Source organism: Myodes glareolus, chromosome 8, assembly GCF_982192425.1.
Source record: "Myodes glareolus chromosome 8, mMyoGla1.1, whole genome shotgun sequence".
Classification (NCBI taxonomy): Eukaryota; Metazoa; Chordata; class Mammalia; order Rodentia; family Cricetidae; genus Myodes; species Myodes glareolus.
The window spans coordinates 47,385,473-47,402,288 of NC_142033.1; the positions used below are offsets into that span (position 1 = coordinate 47,385,473).

The 16,816-nt window shown below is 35.6% G+C and overlaps 1 non-coding gene and 1 pseudogene across 1 annotated transcript; both read right to left on the reverse strand.

The window, feature by feature from the left end:
• Positions 1 to 2,365: 2,365 nt before the first annotated feature.
• LOC148121165 (U6 spliceosomal RNA) lies at positions 2,366 to 2,473 on the reverse strand. The gene has a single exon (XR_015738658.1). It is a non-coding gene; the product is annotated as a U6 spliceosomal RNA (small nuclear RNA).
• An 8,321-nt stretch (positions 2,474 to 10,794) lies between these two features.
• Positions 10,795 to 11,916, reverse strand: LOC125387586 (26S proteasome non-ATPase regulatory subunit 4 pseudogene; annotated as a pseudogene).
• Positions 11,917 to 16,816: the final 4,900 nt, after the last annotated feature.

The window sequence follows — 16,816 nt, forward strand, 5'->3', positions numbered from 1 at the left end:
GATCCCAGAGAGCCAGCACATGCAGACTAAACAAGATCCAGCGCCATTATCAATAGCCTCCCAGTCAGCCCCCATGTCAGTCACATTCAGAGAATCCAGCCCAATCACAGGCTCCTTCAGTCCCAGTCCAGCTGACCCTGCTGGACTTTTTTTTTTTTTTTTTTTTTTTTTTTTTTTTTTGCTGGAGAATTTTTGTGTCGATGTTCATGAATTCATGAATGAGATTGGCCTGTAATTCTCTTTCTTGGTCGTGTCTTTGTGTGGTTTTGGTATCAGAGTAACTTTATCTTCATAAAAGGAGTTTGGCAATGACTCTTCTGTTTCTATATTGTGAAATACATTAAGAAGTATAGGTGTTAGCTCTCCCTGGAAGTTCTGGTAGAATTTGGCATTGAAACCATCTGGTCCTGGGCTTTTTCTGGTATGGAGATTTTTGATAACAGCTTCTAATTCTTCACGACAAACAGGTCTATTTAAATTGTTCACCTCTTCTTGGTTCAAATTTGGTATATGGTACTTATCTAAAAAAATGTCCATTTCATTTACATTTTTCAATTTTGTGGCATACAGCCCTTTGTAGTAAGATCTAATGATACTCTGAATTTCCTCTGTGTCTGTGGTTATGTCCCCTTTTTCATTTCTGATCTTATACATTTGCATGTTCTCTCTCTGTTGTTTGATTAGTTTGGATAGTGGGTAGTCGATCTTGTTGATTTTCTCCAAGAACCAGCTTTTTGTTTCATTGATTCTTTGGATTGTTTTCTGCGTTTCTATTTTTTTGATTTCTGCCCTCAGTTTGATTATTTCCAGTTGTCTACTCCTCCTGGGTGAATCAGCTTCTTTTTATTCTACAGTTTCAGGTGTGCTGTTAAGTCGCCAATGTGTGCTTTCTCCATTTTCTTTAATTGGGCACTTAGTGCTATGAACTTTCCTCTTAGCACTGCTTTCATAGTGTCCCATAGGTTTGAGTATGTTGTGTCTTTATTTTCATTAAATTCAAGGAAGATTTTAATGGCTTTCTTTATTTCTTCCTTGACCCAGGGATGATTCAGTAGTTGACTGTTCAGCCTCCATGAGTTTGTTGGCTTCCCCGGGGGTAGCATTGTTGTTGAATTCTAACTTTAATCCATGGTGATCTGACAAGACACAGGTGGTTACTAATATTGTTTTGTATCTGTGGAAGTTTGCTTTGTTACCAAGTATGTGGTCAATGTTCGGGAAGGTTCCATGAGGTGCAGAGAAGAAGTTATATTCTTTCCTATTTGTGTGGAATGTTCTATAGATGTCTGTTAAGTCCATTTGATTCAATACCTCCAATAATTCTCTTATTTCTCTGTTAAGTTTCTGTCTGATTGACCTGTCCATTGGTGAGAGAGATGTGTTGAAGTCTCCTACTATTAGTGTGTGTGGTTTGATGACTGCCTTGAGTTCTAGAAGTGTTTCTTTTACATAAGTGTGTGCCTTTATATTTGGGGAATAGATATTAAGGACTGAGACTTCCTCCTGATGAATTGTTCCTGTTATGAGTATGAAATGTCCATCTCCATCTCTTCTGATTGATTTTAGTTTGAAGTCAATTGTGTTAGATATTAGAGTGGCCACACCCGCTTGTTTCTTAGGTCTGTTTGCTTGGAAAACCTTTTTTGAACCCTTTACTCTGAGTAGGTGTCTGTCTTTGTTTGAGGTATGTTTCTTGTAAACAGCAGAATGTTGGATCCTGTTTTCGTATCCAATCTCTAAGTCTGCGCTTTTTATTGGTGCATTGAGTCCATTGATATTAAGTGATACTAATGACCAGTGGTTGCTGACTCTGGATATTTTCCTTTTTTGGGGGTGGGGGGTAGTAGAGTGTGTGTTTCCCCTCTTTGAGATGTGCTTGTGAAGGGTTGCTAGTTGTCTGAGTTATTGTAGGCAGTATTGGCAATGTTGGATTCCTTGGTTTGTGATTTTCCTTCTAATACTTTCTGTAAGGCTGGATTTGTGGCTACATATTGTTTAAATTTGTTTTTATCCTGGAATATTTTGTTTTCTCCATTGATTGTGAATGATAACTTGGCTGGGTATAGTAGTCTGGGCTTGCAACCATGGTCTCTTAGTTTCTGCAGTATCTCTATCCAGGACCTTCTGGTTATCATGGTTTCCATAGAGAAGTCCGGTGTAAGTCTGGTAGGTTTACTTTATAAGTTACTTGACCTTTTTCCTTTGCAGCTCTTAATATTCTTTTTCTAATATGAATGTTTTGTGTTTTGATATTTAAATGGCAAGGGGATTTTTTTTTTTTTTGATCCAGTCTATTCGGCGTTCTGTATGCTTCTTGAACCTTCATAGGGATATCGTTCTTTAGGTTGGGGAAGTTTTCTTATATAAAAATATGGAATGCTTCACGATTTTGCGTGCCATCCTTGCGCAGGGGCCATGCTAATCTTCTCTGTATCGTTCCAAGTTTTAGCATATGTGCTGCCGAAGTGAGCACTGCCTCTGTAGTCTTGTATCTATGTTTCATCATCAAATAATTGTTCAGGCAGTAAAACCACTTCTACAAACTCACATACTACTGAGACACATAAGGTGTGTTAGTTGACTTATTCCAAATTTTCATTCATAAAATTCATTTTAAAATATAATCTCCTATTACACATAAAACCAAAGAGAAGAAAAAGAAGTGTTTATAAGGAAAGTATATGTTCTCCTCAAGTACCAATCCATGTAAGCTAGGTTTTGAATATTATCATATTTAAAAATATTCTGAGAGAGCTAGAGAGATTGCTCAGAGGTTAAAGCAGGTACTGCTCTTCCAAAAGTCCTGTGTTAAATTCCCAGCAACCACATGGTGTCTCACAATTATCTATAATGAGATCTGGCACCCTCTTCTGGCCTGCAGGTATAGATACAAGCAGAACACTGTATACGTAATAATTAAGAAATCTTTAAAAAAATAGTCTGATAAATATACATAGAAAGAGAGAAACAATCACTGTCATGATTGAGTTCATAGTAGTACATATGGAAAAAGTTAAATGAAGTTAATTACCGGTTTGGTGTGGAATGTGATGCATTAACACTCATTTGCATATAGATTTCTATTTGTCCCAGCTATATATTTTGAAAATTCTATTGTTTTCTAGTGATATGGTATTAGAACATTTGTGAAAATTGTAAAAGCTTATTTCTTAGCATTTATTTATCTTCTAATGATCTATACATTTATTTTCTTTGATTCCCATTATCCTATACTTCCTACGTAGAGGCCAGCAGATCAAGTAATTTCTTGCTTAATGTAATCTCTCTTAAGCTGTACAAGCTTTCCAAGTTATGTATTCATAATGTGGAATGCTAACAAAGGTTAACATGATTTGGAGGCCAGCAAAGAGTACATAGTGTATTAAATATCAACCAAGATACACCATGAGATTTTTCCCCAAAAGAAAAAGATATTCCTATCTTAATGTTGTGTGTGTATATATAATATGAATATACATATTTGTGTTTATGTAGATGACTGTTTATGCATGTACAATTAATGCCAGTTTGTAAGTGTTAAAAGATTTATAGTTTTATGGCAATTGAGGAAAATATATTCAGTCATTAACTTTATACTAAGTTAACCTAGCATAAGACTATAGAATTAACACATTATACCAATATGACTCCATTGCATCGTGTCAGTCAACATCAGCAAGAATAACAGTAGCATTTAATTCACAAAAGTACAGCACTTACCAAAAAGCACAGATCCTAGGAGGAACAGAAAATATTAACTCTATCTCTGCCACATTACATTATATGTATTACTTTTTCAAGCGTCTTATCTAATCCAGGCTTCCCTTGAATCACTATGTAGCATGACTAGCCCTTTACTCTTAGTCTAACTGATTCAACCTACTAAGTGTAGGATAGTGGGAGTCATAGAAGATTAATGTGTAGATCTATAGAAGAAAATTAATCTTAAGAAATAACATTTTAAAATTTCCACAAGTTTCTCAATGCCAAACAGCTGGAAAGAATAACATTTTCAAAATATATATCTGGGAACATATGGGCATCTATATGCAAATTAATGACGTTGGCATCTCATTTCACATCATACCAGTAATTAATGCAAGGTGCTTCTTTCATTTATTTGTTTGTTTGTTTGTTTGTTTTTTGTAGCTTTGGAGTCTGTCTTCAGACTGTAGACCAAACAGGCCTCAAACTCATAGAGACCCACCTTTCTCTGGCTCCCAAATCCTGGGATTAAATGAATGCTCTTGGCTTCAAGTTGCTTCCTATGTATAAATTTAAAATATATGACTATAAAACTCTTTGAATAAAATATTGAATCAAATCATTGAATCCTTCATCAAGAAATACTGATATTAGGGCAAATTGCAGTAATACGGAATAGAAAAGAGAAAATAGTCCTGTTCAGGCCCTACTACTTACCCTGACTGGATAATACAAATTGAACTTGAATGTCAGGAGAGGAAAAACATCTCAAAGTTAAGACAGGTATGATGGGAGGTTGAGAGGAGAGACATGAAAGGAATTAGGGGAAGAGGAATTAATATGCTCAAAATAGATGGGAATTAATTTTTCAAGGCATTCATAAAGTATTGTTTAAGACATGAGTCCTGAAAAATGATGACCCTTTTGTAGATGCTAACATGGAATGAAGAAGTCTCATGAGGCCTTAATCTTAGACAAAAACTACAGACAACTAAGCAGTGTGCAGAACAGCATAAATCTTTTCCCCCACCCAGAGAAGGAGCTGCCATATATTTTGTCCAATAGCAAATGGTCAGCCTTGAAATTATATACATAGATGTAACACAGATAGTGTAGGGTAAATGTAAATATTTAGGGATTCTACAGTTACAGAAATAAAGGTCATGAACTTGAGAGAGATTATTGCTAGAAGTCATGGGAAGGGTTAGAAAAGAAATTGAACTAACTATATTTTAATTTGAAAACTACAAAAAGTAGTTAAAATAGCTAAAAGATTTGGATAGTGCATGCTTTTAAAAACCTGACTGTAATGCCCCTGAACTTAAAAATGGATAAGGAAAATGTGGTAATTTACACAATGGAGTACTACACTGCTGAATAAAGAACAACATCTTGAATTTTGCAGGCAAATGGATGGAGCTAGAAAACATCATTTTGAGTGAGGTAACCAAACCCCCAAAAGACAATTATCACATGTACTCACTCACAATTGGTTTTTAAACATAAAGCAAAGAAACCCAGCCCACAAATCACAATCCCAGAGAATCTAGACAACAATGAGGACCCTAAGACAGACATACATAGATCTAATCTACATGAGAAGTAGAAAAAGACAAGATCTCCTGAGTAAATTGGGAGCATCGGGACCTTGGGAGAGGGTTGAAGGGGAGGGAAGAGGCAGGGAGGGGAACAGAGAATAATGTAGACCTCAATAAAAATAAAAAAATAAACCTGACTGTAACAAATGAGATCTAAGCGTACGTTGAGTGAAAGAGTGTTTGTTTACTGTTCATAGAGACCTTGTGTTCGATGTTCAGGAATAGTAACAGTAACAGCAACAGTAAGAGAGATCTAAAGTTTAAATTAAAAATCATAAAATTAAAAATCACATATAAATGCAAATAAAGCCATTAGAAGAGGTTTAACTTCAAACACAGAACACAAATACAACCTCCAGGAGATATGGGACCTTTAATAAAAAGTACACAATAACATGGTAGGGACATGGAAGAACTGGAGCTATCATTGTTGATGTAATGTAAAGTAACATAAACAGCATGATAATTTTTGAAAAGTATAAATACATTGTTATATAGTTGAGTAATAACATACATTATAGGTAAATATCCAGAGAAATGGAAATAAATGCTGAAGAAAATTTTATTCAAATATTCCCAACATCATTATTTATGATTGTCTAAAGTACACACATACACAAACATGTGTGTGAACATGCATGTACATACACAGCGAAAATAATACTTGAACAGAAATGAATGAAAGAGTTTACACAATTATGATAGAGATTAAAATTGAGAACAATAAACCAAATGAAATATCACTAAAACCTCAAATTTTTGTGACTCTATTTACACAACATATCTTAGATCTTAGATCTATGGAGACAGTTTTCTACAAGAAGAGGAAGAGAACAGGTATAATGATTACTAAGGTTTGTATAGTTTCTTTTAAGAATAATAGAAATGTTAGAAAATTTTAGTGATAAGAATTTCACAATTCATTGAACATGATGCAAATACCACATTTATGACTTACTAGGGTTGCTTTTGCATGTATCCTGTATTTCAAAATATGATATCACCTTAAAAAGCAGTAGAAATAAGAATCACATGTAGATGTTAGTATGATCTCGGCCAAGTGCACATATCATAGAAACCCTATGGATTTTACAATCTTTCAGACACATTAAATTTAATTTCACAACACTCAGTACGTGGAACTTCTTTTCTACTTTGGTCACTTTTTTTCAGAAGTATTTCTGTGCATAGCCATGCTTTGATTCTTTGCAAAGTTTTGTAGCATGTGTGTGGCTAAAATCTATCACTGACAGAGATAAATGCCAATCTTGGACCAAGAGTATAAGTGTGATTAATAAAAATATTTTAGGACTGCCATTTTGTCACAAATTTTATGCATATTAGCTTGTTTTAACTGTGTTTTTGCTGCTTTTTTTTTTCCAGGCAGGTCTGATTTTCCTCTTTGGGATGATAATATATAATATAAAGATGTCTCCCTTCCCTTTCCTCTATTAAAATCCTTCCATCTATGTCTCCCTGTTTTCTTTTGAATTTTTGGCTTCTTTTTTCAATAATTGGAAATTTTCTTTTTCCATTCACATGTAGAGGAAGAGTCCTGCGACACTGGCTGGTGTATCCTTTATGAGAAGATGCTGGTGGGAAAGAGCCAGTTTCTGTGTCGGCAATAAGTTTCATTACCTTTTTCTTTTACTATTTCCCTTTTATTTCTTTTCACTTCTTTCTCTGTGTTGTTATCAATTTTCTTTTTGCTTTTCTTTTCCACTCCTCTGTTGTAAGAGGGTCTCTTGTATGTTTCCTGGCTGCCCAGCTGCTCAGACCCAAGATAATCACACTGAAACTATGTTATTTAAATCACTGCTTGGCCCATTAGCTCTAGTTTCTTATTGACTAACTCTTACATATTAATTTAACCCATTTACATTAATCTGTGTCTCGCCACATGGCTGTGGCTTACCAGGTAAAGTTCCAGTGTCAGTCTCTGGTGGGCCTACATGGCTTCTCTCTGACTCTGCCTACTTCCTCCCAGCATTCAATTTAGTTTTCCCTACCTACCTCTAATCCCTGCAAAGGCCCAAGACAGTTTCCTTATTAACCAATGGCATTCACAGCATACAAAGGGGAATCCCACATCACTCATCTTTCTTTTCTGTCTTCTCTATTTCTTTAAAAATGGGAAGTTCCAAATACATTTAAACACCCAATTCTTTACCAACAGATTATGCTTTTGCTTGCTTATTTGTTTTATTTATCTTTTCTTATCTTTGAAACACAGTTGCAATGGCTCCAAAAAGTCAAACTTGCCATCCCCCTGTATCAGCCTCTTGAAAAGAAGAGTTATAATACTATGCAATGATTTACAAGACAAGGTGTTGTTTTTTGGCAAAACATAGACTGAAACATATATAAATCCAAGTACTTAGGAATACTTCAAAGTCACATTTATAATTAAAAACATTTATAGGTGATATGAAAGAACATTGTTTATTAAACTCATCTTCATCTTACTTTAACTGACAATTTTATTGCCCATTTTTTTCGTGGACAGGATTACTGCTTCATAGATCTTCATATCCAATGTGGGTAAGAGCTAAAAACCTGAGCTATGTTACATTTTCTTCACATGTACATTCTACTCAGAAGCACTCTTTAAGATGATAGTGAACTTTCAATTCCTGTGTCAAAGACAGTTGCACCTAACTATGAAGTTTAACAAACAACTTCTCCAAGGATCTTTGACTGACTAATTAATGACATTGAAAAGTGAATTAAGAGCATGTTTTCACGTTAGAAAATCACATTTGTTTTGAGAACTCATAAATTTTGAAAATGATGCATTTATACTCCTGATAAATCAAGCTAACTCTATAATAATTATTTGTTTTGACTTTCCAAATTGACTGCATTATAAACACTCTCATTGAAAGGTGAATACAAGAGTACCCAGAGGCCTTTTCAGTGGAGCTACAATTAGATGAAACTACATTATTCTTTACCATGCTGTGTTTCCCATTAGTTGGTGATCAAAAGAAAAATTCCAAAGAAGATCAGTAGGATGCAAGATTGATTACAGGCTGATTCAACAGTGTAATCACTAGCTCATGCAATCTCAGCATGAATGGAGTCCCCAGAGAGCAGGTTGCTATCTGATAGCACTGCGGAGGGGAGAAATCAAATGACTTCTAGGATGTAGATTGGTTCAGGTTGCATTAAACAGGAAAGGGTTATATCTCACACTGTCATCCATCCTGGCATCGGAGAAGGGTGCATCTAAAACATCTCATTTCCACAGAAGATATACATCAACTTTGCTATATAGCCTGATTCAGCAACTCCTGGGAAGAAAAAGGAAATTGCATGAGGGCTGTGTGAAAATAGCTGCAATTAATTATAGTGTGCTTTTGGTGCTTCATGCCAAGGACATAAGACTAATTTTTCATTATTATTTAATTTACACCCCTTAGGTTAGTCACTGTGCCTTAATATTATAAATCTAAAATATAGAATTTTCTGCCTATTACAATCATTGCAATAACTCTTGAAGGGCATTGCAATATTAGGATAAGTAATGGAAAGAGAGATAGAAGACTCTCACAAAATCTGCTTGTTACTGGAGGCAACAAGGACTTATTTTTTAAATCAGTTTATCTTAGAAGCAAATATTCAAATTAAGAATTTCCGTGGTGTGCAGACTTTGAATTTTACATTAAATTTTATCAATTCCTGAGATTCTGAGGGTAATTATACATATTTAACTCATTGTGAAGCCTAGACATTTTTTGACAGAATGAGGAAAAGAGATACTGAATAATTCACAAACACACACATGCATGCACACACACACCACACAAAGTCACTCACATGCACACACACACACACACACACACACGTTTCTTGTCTAATATTTAAATAACACTGTTTTGCTTTGTATAAGGAACAAAGACATAACATGTTTTCAGAGAAAAGTCATGTAGAAATTCTGACAGTGAAATAGCAAATTCAGATCCTGCTGCTGAATCCCAAGGAAAAATAAGGTAAAATCCAGTTTATCTCTTACTTCTGATAATGCCTAGAGTAAAATACTATCAGCAGAGAAATCCTGGTTGCTCTTACTCTCCTGGGTATCTTTTCATTTCCATAATGGAATCAAAATTAGGACTGGCAGTTGTACAGTGGTGGTGTTCTGTTTATACTTTATTGAACAAAAATACAACAAGTTCCCTTCAACAAACTTTATAGCAGGAGAAATAATTTCAGCATAACTGAAAAAACCCTCACACACTGCAATAGACTGTGTTTTAGTTACATTTCTATTGTGGTAACAAAACACTCTGATCTCAAGAAACTTACAAAACAAACAAGTTGATGTGGAGATTTTGAGTGCAAAGATTAGAGTTAAAGGCCATCATGGCAAAATTAATGGAATCAGGCAGGCATGTCATTGGAGCAGTAGCTGAGAGTTTGTCATTCTGCCAAGAAGAAAGAAGGAGACAGAGGAAGAGTTAGAAAAATGATAGATAGATGATAGATTAGATAGATAGATAGATAGATAGATAGATAGATATAGATAGATAGATAGATAGATAGATAGATAGATAGATAGATAGATAGAATTTGGTAACAGTATTGTGGAATATTATTTTAGCTGGCCAAATACGTGTTACATTTATTTACACTGTATGATATTGTTTTAACTGTGTAAAGGTGTATTGCTTTTATTTGCACTGCATTTGCTTAATTAATTATGTAAAGACATATTGCATTTGTTTCACCTTGCCTTCCTGAAACACCTGATTGATTTAATAAAAAGATAAATGGCCAATAGCAAGGCAGAGAAGAATAGGTGGGGTGGACAAGGAAAGAGAATAAATAGGAGGAGAAATCTAGGCTCAAGAGAAGAACAACAGAATGAGTAGAAGAGAAGAAGCAAGAGAGAACAAGGGACAGACCCAGGCCAGAAATCAGGCAGTCACCAGCCAGCAAGCAATAAAGTAAAAAAAAGGTATAAAGACCAGAGGCAAAACAAAGATGTAGATAAACATTTTAAGCTGACAGAGCTAGCAAGAAAAAGAACTATGCTAAGACTGAGCATTCAAAACTAGTAATAGGGCTGTGTGGTTATTTGGGAACTGGTTGGTAATACAAAAGACAAAGCCTGGATAAATGGAGTGGGTTTTGTAATACGAAAGCCTTACCCAGTGACATATCTTCTCCAGCAATGTGTATTCCTATCATTTTAATTTCAATTAAGTAATTCAAGAAGCAAAATTGTATTACTATTGTAAATCATAGTGCCTTGAAGAACATACTTACTCAATAATAACTATTTCAATCTAAGTAACCTTTATTATTATAGAAACTTGATGGCGATATCATTGCAAGAATATGTTCTTTTTCTTTCTTTCCTTTCTTTCCATTTTCTATCTTTTTTAAGTTAAAGGAGAAACTTTCAAGTTTTATTCAGGCTGTAAAAGCTGCAGACAGCACATCTTAGTTTATGTCCAACCTGGTCTTTACAGTCCCCTGGGAAGACTCACTTCCTGTTTTCCTTTTTCTTGTCCTTTATGCCATCCTTGGTGGCATGCTGGACTGGAGAATCCGTTGTATTTCCATTTGCTTTATTTTTGGGATCCCCACCTGGAAAGTTCTCTAGGACACTCTGAAGGAATTTTGGTCTTGCATTACATAATAGCTATCCTTCTTCTTGCCTGGGTAAGATGTGTCCGTGAGTGAGCTGGCTTCGATGTCAAGTAACTCTGCTTGGCCAAATTCTGCTCCCTGCAGAGGCATCTGCATGGCATAGGCATCCTGTTCCTTCTTAGGCATGCTGCTTAGGTCAGGAAGCCCAGCCCAGCAAGGCCAAATGCCTGCTCTCCGTAGTCATTTTTAGGAGGACATTGTCAAGTCTTCAGTCCAAGAGCTAGCAATTCCAGCCTTGGCTGTACAGTCTACCAATGCCGGCCATGTCTCCTCCTGCCACTGCCTCTGCTCTTCCATAGAAACACGAAGAGCTATGGCCAACTCAGGATCAGTACTGGCATTTACTCCAAACTTGAAGTCACTGGCACTGAGACCCAGCATGGCACCACTTTTATCAGCCAGAAAAAGAGAACTGATGATGGCATCAGCCAAGCTGGGCCCTGGAGGCACTGTCACCAGATATGATCCACTTCCATGCTTGCCATTCAGAGTGTTCACAAAGGCCATCAGCCTCTCTGAGTCCACCTCCTCTTCCACAAAATTGATGATGTCAGCATTCACTTTTTCTGTATGGGGTATCGCCTAGTTTCCCCAGATCCTTCTCATTGTCCTCCCTGGGGTTACCCACAAAGGAGATGGGGATCATCTTGTGATCCTTGCCCTGCCAGTGCTTTAGAATCATATGGACTGCTTCGAATGCCACTGCAGAAGGTGATCTTGTCCTTTCTTGGATTGGACAGCATGGGTCACGGAGAGGATGCTCACAGTGTCAGTGGTGAGTGTGGTCAGCACTTCACAGTCATTGTCCAGTGTGATGAGTCCCATGTAATTCTCACAGTTGTTTTTAGTGACCGATGATGTTGATGGCACCGTCCTGAGCCTGCAGCTGGTCGGGGAGTAAGTCTCCATTCCACATGTGCTCACGGTTGCCCATATAAACCATAGTGCTCTCCAAAACTACTGTCCATCTTTCCCCTGTGGACCAATCAGGGACTTGCAAGAATATTTTCATCCCGGATCACACATATCAAATTTTGTAATTACACGGATCCACATAGTCATACCTTCTCAGAGGCAAGATTTGACTTTGCAGAAATGGCTGAAAGGAAATAGAATAATATTTCATCAACAGTAGTTTCAGTGAGAATTTTGTACAAATTCATTTCATTGATTACCTGGTATCATACCTTAACCAGATAGTTGATATTTTTCCCCCATGATCTGTTACATGATTCATTCTAGGTCTAATGAGGCAGAGGCATGATCAATCATATCAATGAGCCAAACAATTTGGAACCCTCACTTGAATGAACATGATACTTTGAAGATAAATTCTAGCCTCAAGGGGATTGCTTATCATTAGTTTGTTGACCTCTTTCCTGTCCCAAATGAAATAGGTATATGATGGGAAGGAATAAATTCTCTATAATAAACCATGATTTACATTCTGATTTTAACCCACTTAAGGGCCATTAATTGCTTCTTGTTGAAAACTTGAAAACTGATCTTTGATTTCAACTTTTTCTCTACTGGCATCAACAATTCTTGTGAAAATACAGAGATGAATGCAACTTTAGGAAACTGAGTAGGAAAATCCTTAATAAGATTATTTGGAAGAACTGTAAGCATGAAACTTTGTTGTCTTAAACTAACTGATAGTTACTATTCACTCCAAATGTTAGTTATGTGTTTTTTAATCTTTCAGAAAATGGAAGTGCCATTAATAGTTTAAATGCCTGGATGCAGCCAATAAGTCACCAAATTTAGATTTTAATCAACTTTTTCAGAACTAAGACCTTAGTTATCCAGGAAAATTAACAAATTTCATCTTTTTCCAATAAAGAAAATTAAAGTGGAATGAAAACAAAGCTGAATTGTGCAATGGCCCCACGGCTTTACTTTTCAGACTTCATGGAATTACACACACTTCTCCAAACCATCTTGATGTTCATTTTTCAGGAATATGAAAGACCTCAGATTACACTTCTATAGAATAACCCCTTACAGGTAATATTAAATTTGTGTCCATTAGATTCCACTTGATGTTCTACACAAAATTTTCCTCTAATGCAGATTTCAATACGCAAGACTGATTTAGTCAGCAAGGACAATGAAACTCTGATGTGTTCCCATCCTCCAAGACTATTCAGAACTGCACACTATGCCTCTGTCAGGCTTTCAACATAATTCTTAGGATCCTGTATGTCAGCACAATGTGAGTGCTGCATAACTGGTCATGCACAAATACTCTCCATTGGAAAATAAATGATGTTTGTCTTCCCTTCTTCTTTTCAGACCCTCCTGTGCTTGACCTCTGTATTGCATCTTGTTCTGTGAAAGATTGAGTCCTTGAAAAAGGCTAGCTTCTTATTTAAGAGCAAGGGACAATGCTCTTTTGCCGTTTTATCTAAATCATAATTTTGGAACAGCATACTTTATTTCATGACTAAACATGGGTTGCACATCTGTTTGGATGAATAAAATAGCTTTCAAATATGTTATTGTTTTGATATTTTTACTTTAGTTATGCTAATTTCCTGGTTCTTCTAATCTTTACAGATAACTTATCCCAAACTGCAAACTTAGTAGAATTTTTACTTCACTCATGTTTAAAAGTCTCCTCACAGAAGAGTGTGATTTTGTAACTTATGAAGTATTATCTTTATCTTTATTAACTGTTTTTTAACTGCATTATTATAGAAAAATTTTTGAAAATATTCTTAGCATTTGAATATACATAGTGGAAGAATGAGTGGAAACCCAGAGCTCAGTAAGCTAATTCACATGTTATTGTAGGCTAATGCCATTTATTAGCTGAGGATTTAGGAAGAAGAGCTTGAGTTTTCAGTCTTAGAAATCATTTCCAAATTATGAATATCATAATAATGATTTTGTATATATCTGTGCATAGTCTATTTAAATGCATATATAAATTGATGGGGATAAAATTCTCCTTTAGAGAGACAGAAGTCTCTCTACATAAATAGATTTTTTTTGAGCTTACAGCTTTATCTAATATTAATCTGACATCATTTCTCCAGATTGAATTCTCTATTCAAATAGACTTTTTTTGCACTCCTTTCATATACGACTGCAGTTATTGGATTGTATTGACTAGTATTTCAATTGAGGCAACTCAACTTCTTTAAATATTACTAAGATTAATTATACCTGGATGATAATTTTTATTATAAACTATGAAATATTGTTAAATAATGTTACTGAGATTAAGTATGATCTTATGCATAAAAATTTTCTTTTTTTCTTGTCTTTCCTCCCTCCCTTCCACCCTCTTTCCCTCCCTTCCTTCCTTTCTTTCTTCCTTCCTTTTTCCTGATTCAAATGTAGATACTTTAGAAAGAATGTTTGAAGAAATAAGAAAGTTTTGCATCATTGGAGATTACAAATTGCTCCTGAAAAAAATTGTAAAGAGGAGATTTTAACAATTATTTAAGTATAAAATATGTTTACAGAATATTAGAACACAAAAAGTCACATCAGGAAATATTGGTTGAAGACTCTTAATTACTTCCAAAAATTTATAGGAGACATTTCCAATCTATGGTCCACTTCTGGGATAACACATGATAAAATAATTCATTTGAACAAAACCCTAGATGGTAATAAAGTTTTCAACAGTTCCAGGGAATTATCATTCGAAACAGAGAGAGAATTGACTTTGGTTGAAGAGAAACTACAGGAGACACATGTGGATTGTGTGGATCCAAATCTTAACTGTATTCTGGTTATACTACCCTCCAAATATCCCACTTTTGCTTCAAAACAAGAACATTTAATCTCATTTCCTTTGTTCAGCTTTTTTCCTGACCATTAACAATAATAATTTGCAAAAGCAGGAGAGATGGTTAAGTTTGGCTCATGCTCTGAACTGAGTCAGTGACAAAAAGCCTCAGGCAAATGACCTTTTCATAAATTTGTGCCCCACAATGGACACCAAATGAAGCATGATTTATAAAGACTCAGAGAGAAATTAGGGTTCAACCTTAAGACCTGAAAACCAAAATAGCCAGTCATTGGCTCTTTCCTTGACCTCAGTTAGAAATTGCTGATCCTGTCTCCAGGAATCTCAGAATGAGACCATGTCTGAGAGCTGTTTTCTCCCATTTTATCATCTTCTCTAGTTCTATAATTAAAGATGTGCATGACTGGAATTAAAGACATGCATCACCTGATTTCTATGGCACTTAATCTGGCTACTAGGATTAAAGGTCTGTGTGTTACTGTGGATACTGGGGTTAAAGATATGTGTTATCATTACCTGGTCTGTAAGACTAAGCAGTAGGGCTGTTTTTTTCGCAGATCTTCAGGCAGGCTTTATTTATTAAAATACAATTGAAATGCTACTACATACCAGGCCAGTCATTTTTCACTGGACTTGTAGGTAATCTCAGCCAGGTAGTGACTGATTATCTCTGGTTCGAGTTCTCCCTGCTTGAAGGTTTTGCCATTGTACCTGCCCATCATGGCGGGGTGATCATGTTCCTCACTTGTGTCTTCACAACCTCATGCTCCTCCATGGGTAATGTCTCCTACTTGATCTTTCTCACGGAATTACCTGAGTGTTGCTTGATTTGTGTAAGTCAAAAATTCATTCACTGCCTCTTTCCAGTGCCGTACAATTGTATCAGCTGCTCAAAGGACATGGCCACAGTTGGTCCAGGTCCAAAGCCCAGTAGGTGAACTTGTGGAGTGTCTGCTTCTTCTTTTGCTCCTCTTCAGTCATCTTTGTGACTGCTTGGAAAAAGAAGCATCGGCAGCATCTCTCAAATAACTTTCACATGCTTTTTGTTGCTGACTAAGGATTTAAGTGCATCTTACAGACTGAGATATAAGCATGCTATCAGATGAAATAGTTGGTTAAAAAATATCTTTTCCCATTCTCTGCCTCACGACAGTGTCCATTGTCATACAGAACAGTTTTAGTTTCAGGAGGTCTCATGAAAAACTGCTTTCCTCAGTTCTTGTGCTGTAGAGGATAGGTTCTGGAAGTATTTTCCTGTGCCAATGCTTTCAAGGATAATCCCTTCTTTTTCTTCTGTCAATTTCAGTGAATTTGCCTTATTTGGGTGTCTTTCATTATTTGGGAATTTAGTTTTGTTCTGGTTGATACATGTGGATTCTATTTCATATTCTACATGTAATCATCTAGTTTACACAGCACCATAGTTGAAGATACTTTTTTAAAGGTATATTTCTTACTTCTTTATAAATAATCAGGTGTCCATTAGTGTGTGTACTTACTAATATTGGTATTTGAGTCTATTTCACTTATGAACACATCTATATGTGACAGTGCTATGCTATTTTATTATGACTGCTCTTTAGTACAATTTGAAATAGGAGATGGTAATGCCCTCAGTAATTTTTTATTATTTATTTATTTGTTTAGTTACCCTGAATTTTTTAATGCTTCCATATGAAGCTGAAAACTGTCCCTTCAAGTTCGGTGAAATTTTTTTAATGAAAGTTTGGTTGGAGTTGCATTTAATCTGCAGATTGCTTATGGTAGGCTGGTTATTTTTTCAATATTAATTCTACTAATCCATGGAGATATTTTTATCTACCTATATCTTCTTCAGTTTCTTTCTTCACTGTATTAGAGCTTTATCATATATGTTTTTCACTTGCTTGATTAGACTTTCCAAAATAGTCTAAGCTTTTTGAGGCTATGATAAAAGGTGCTGTTTCTCTGTTTTGTTTTCAGTCCATTTATTTGTATATAAGATGACTATTTTGCTGAAAGTGTTTATCAGCTGCTGGTTTTTCCCAGTAGAAATTTAAGGGTCACTTATGTGTAGAATTACATCATCTCCTAAGAAGAGTATGTGATGTCT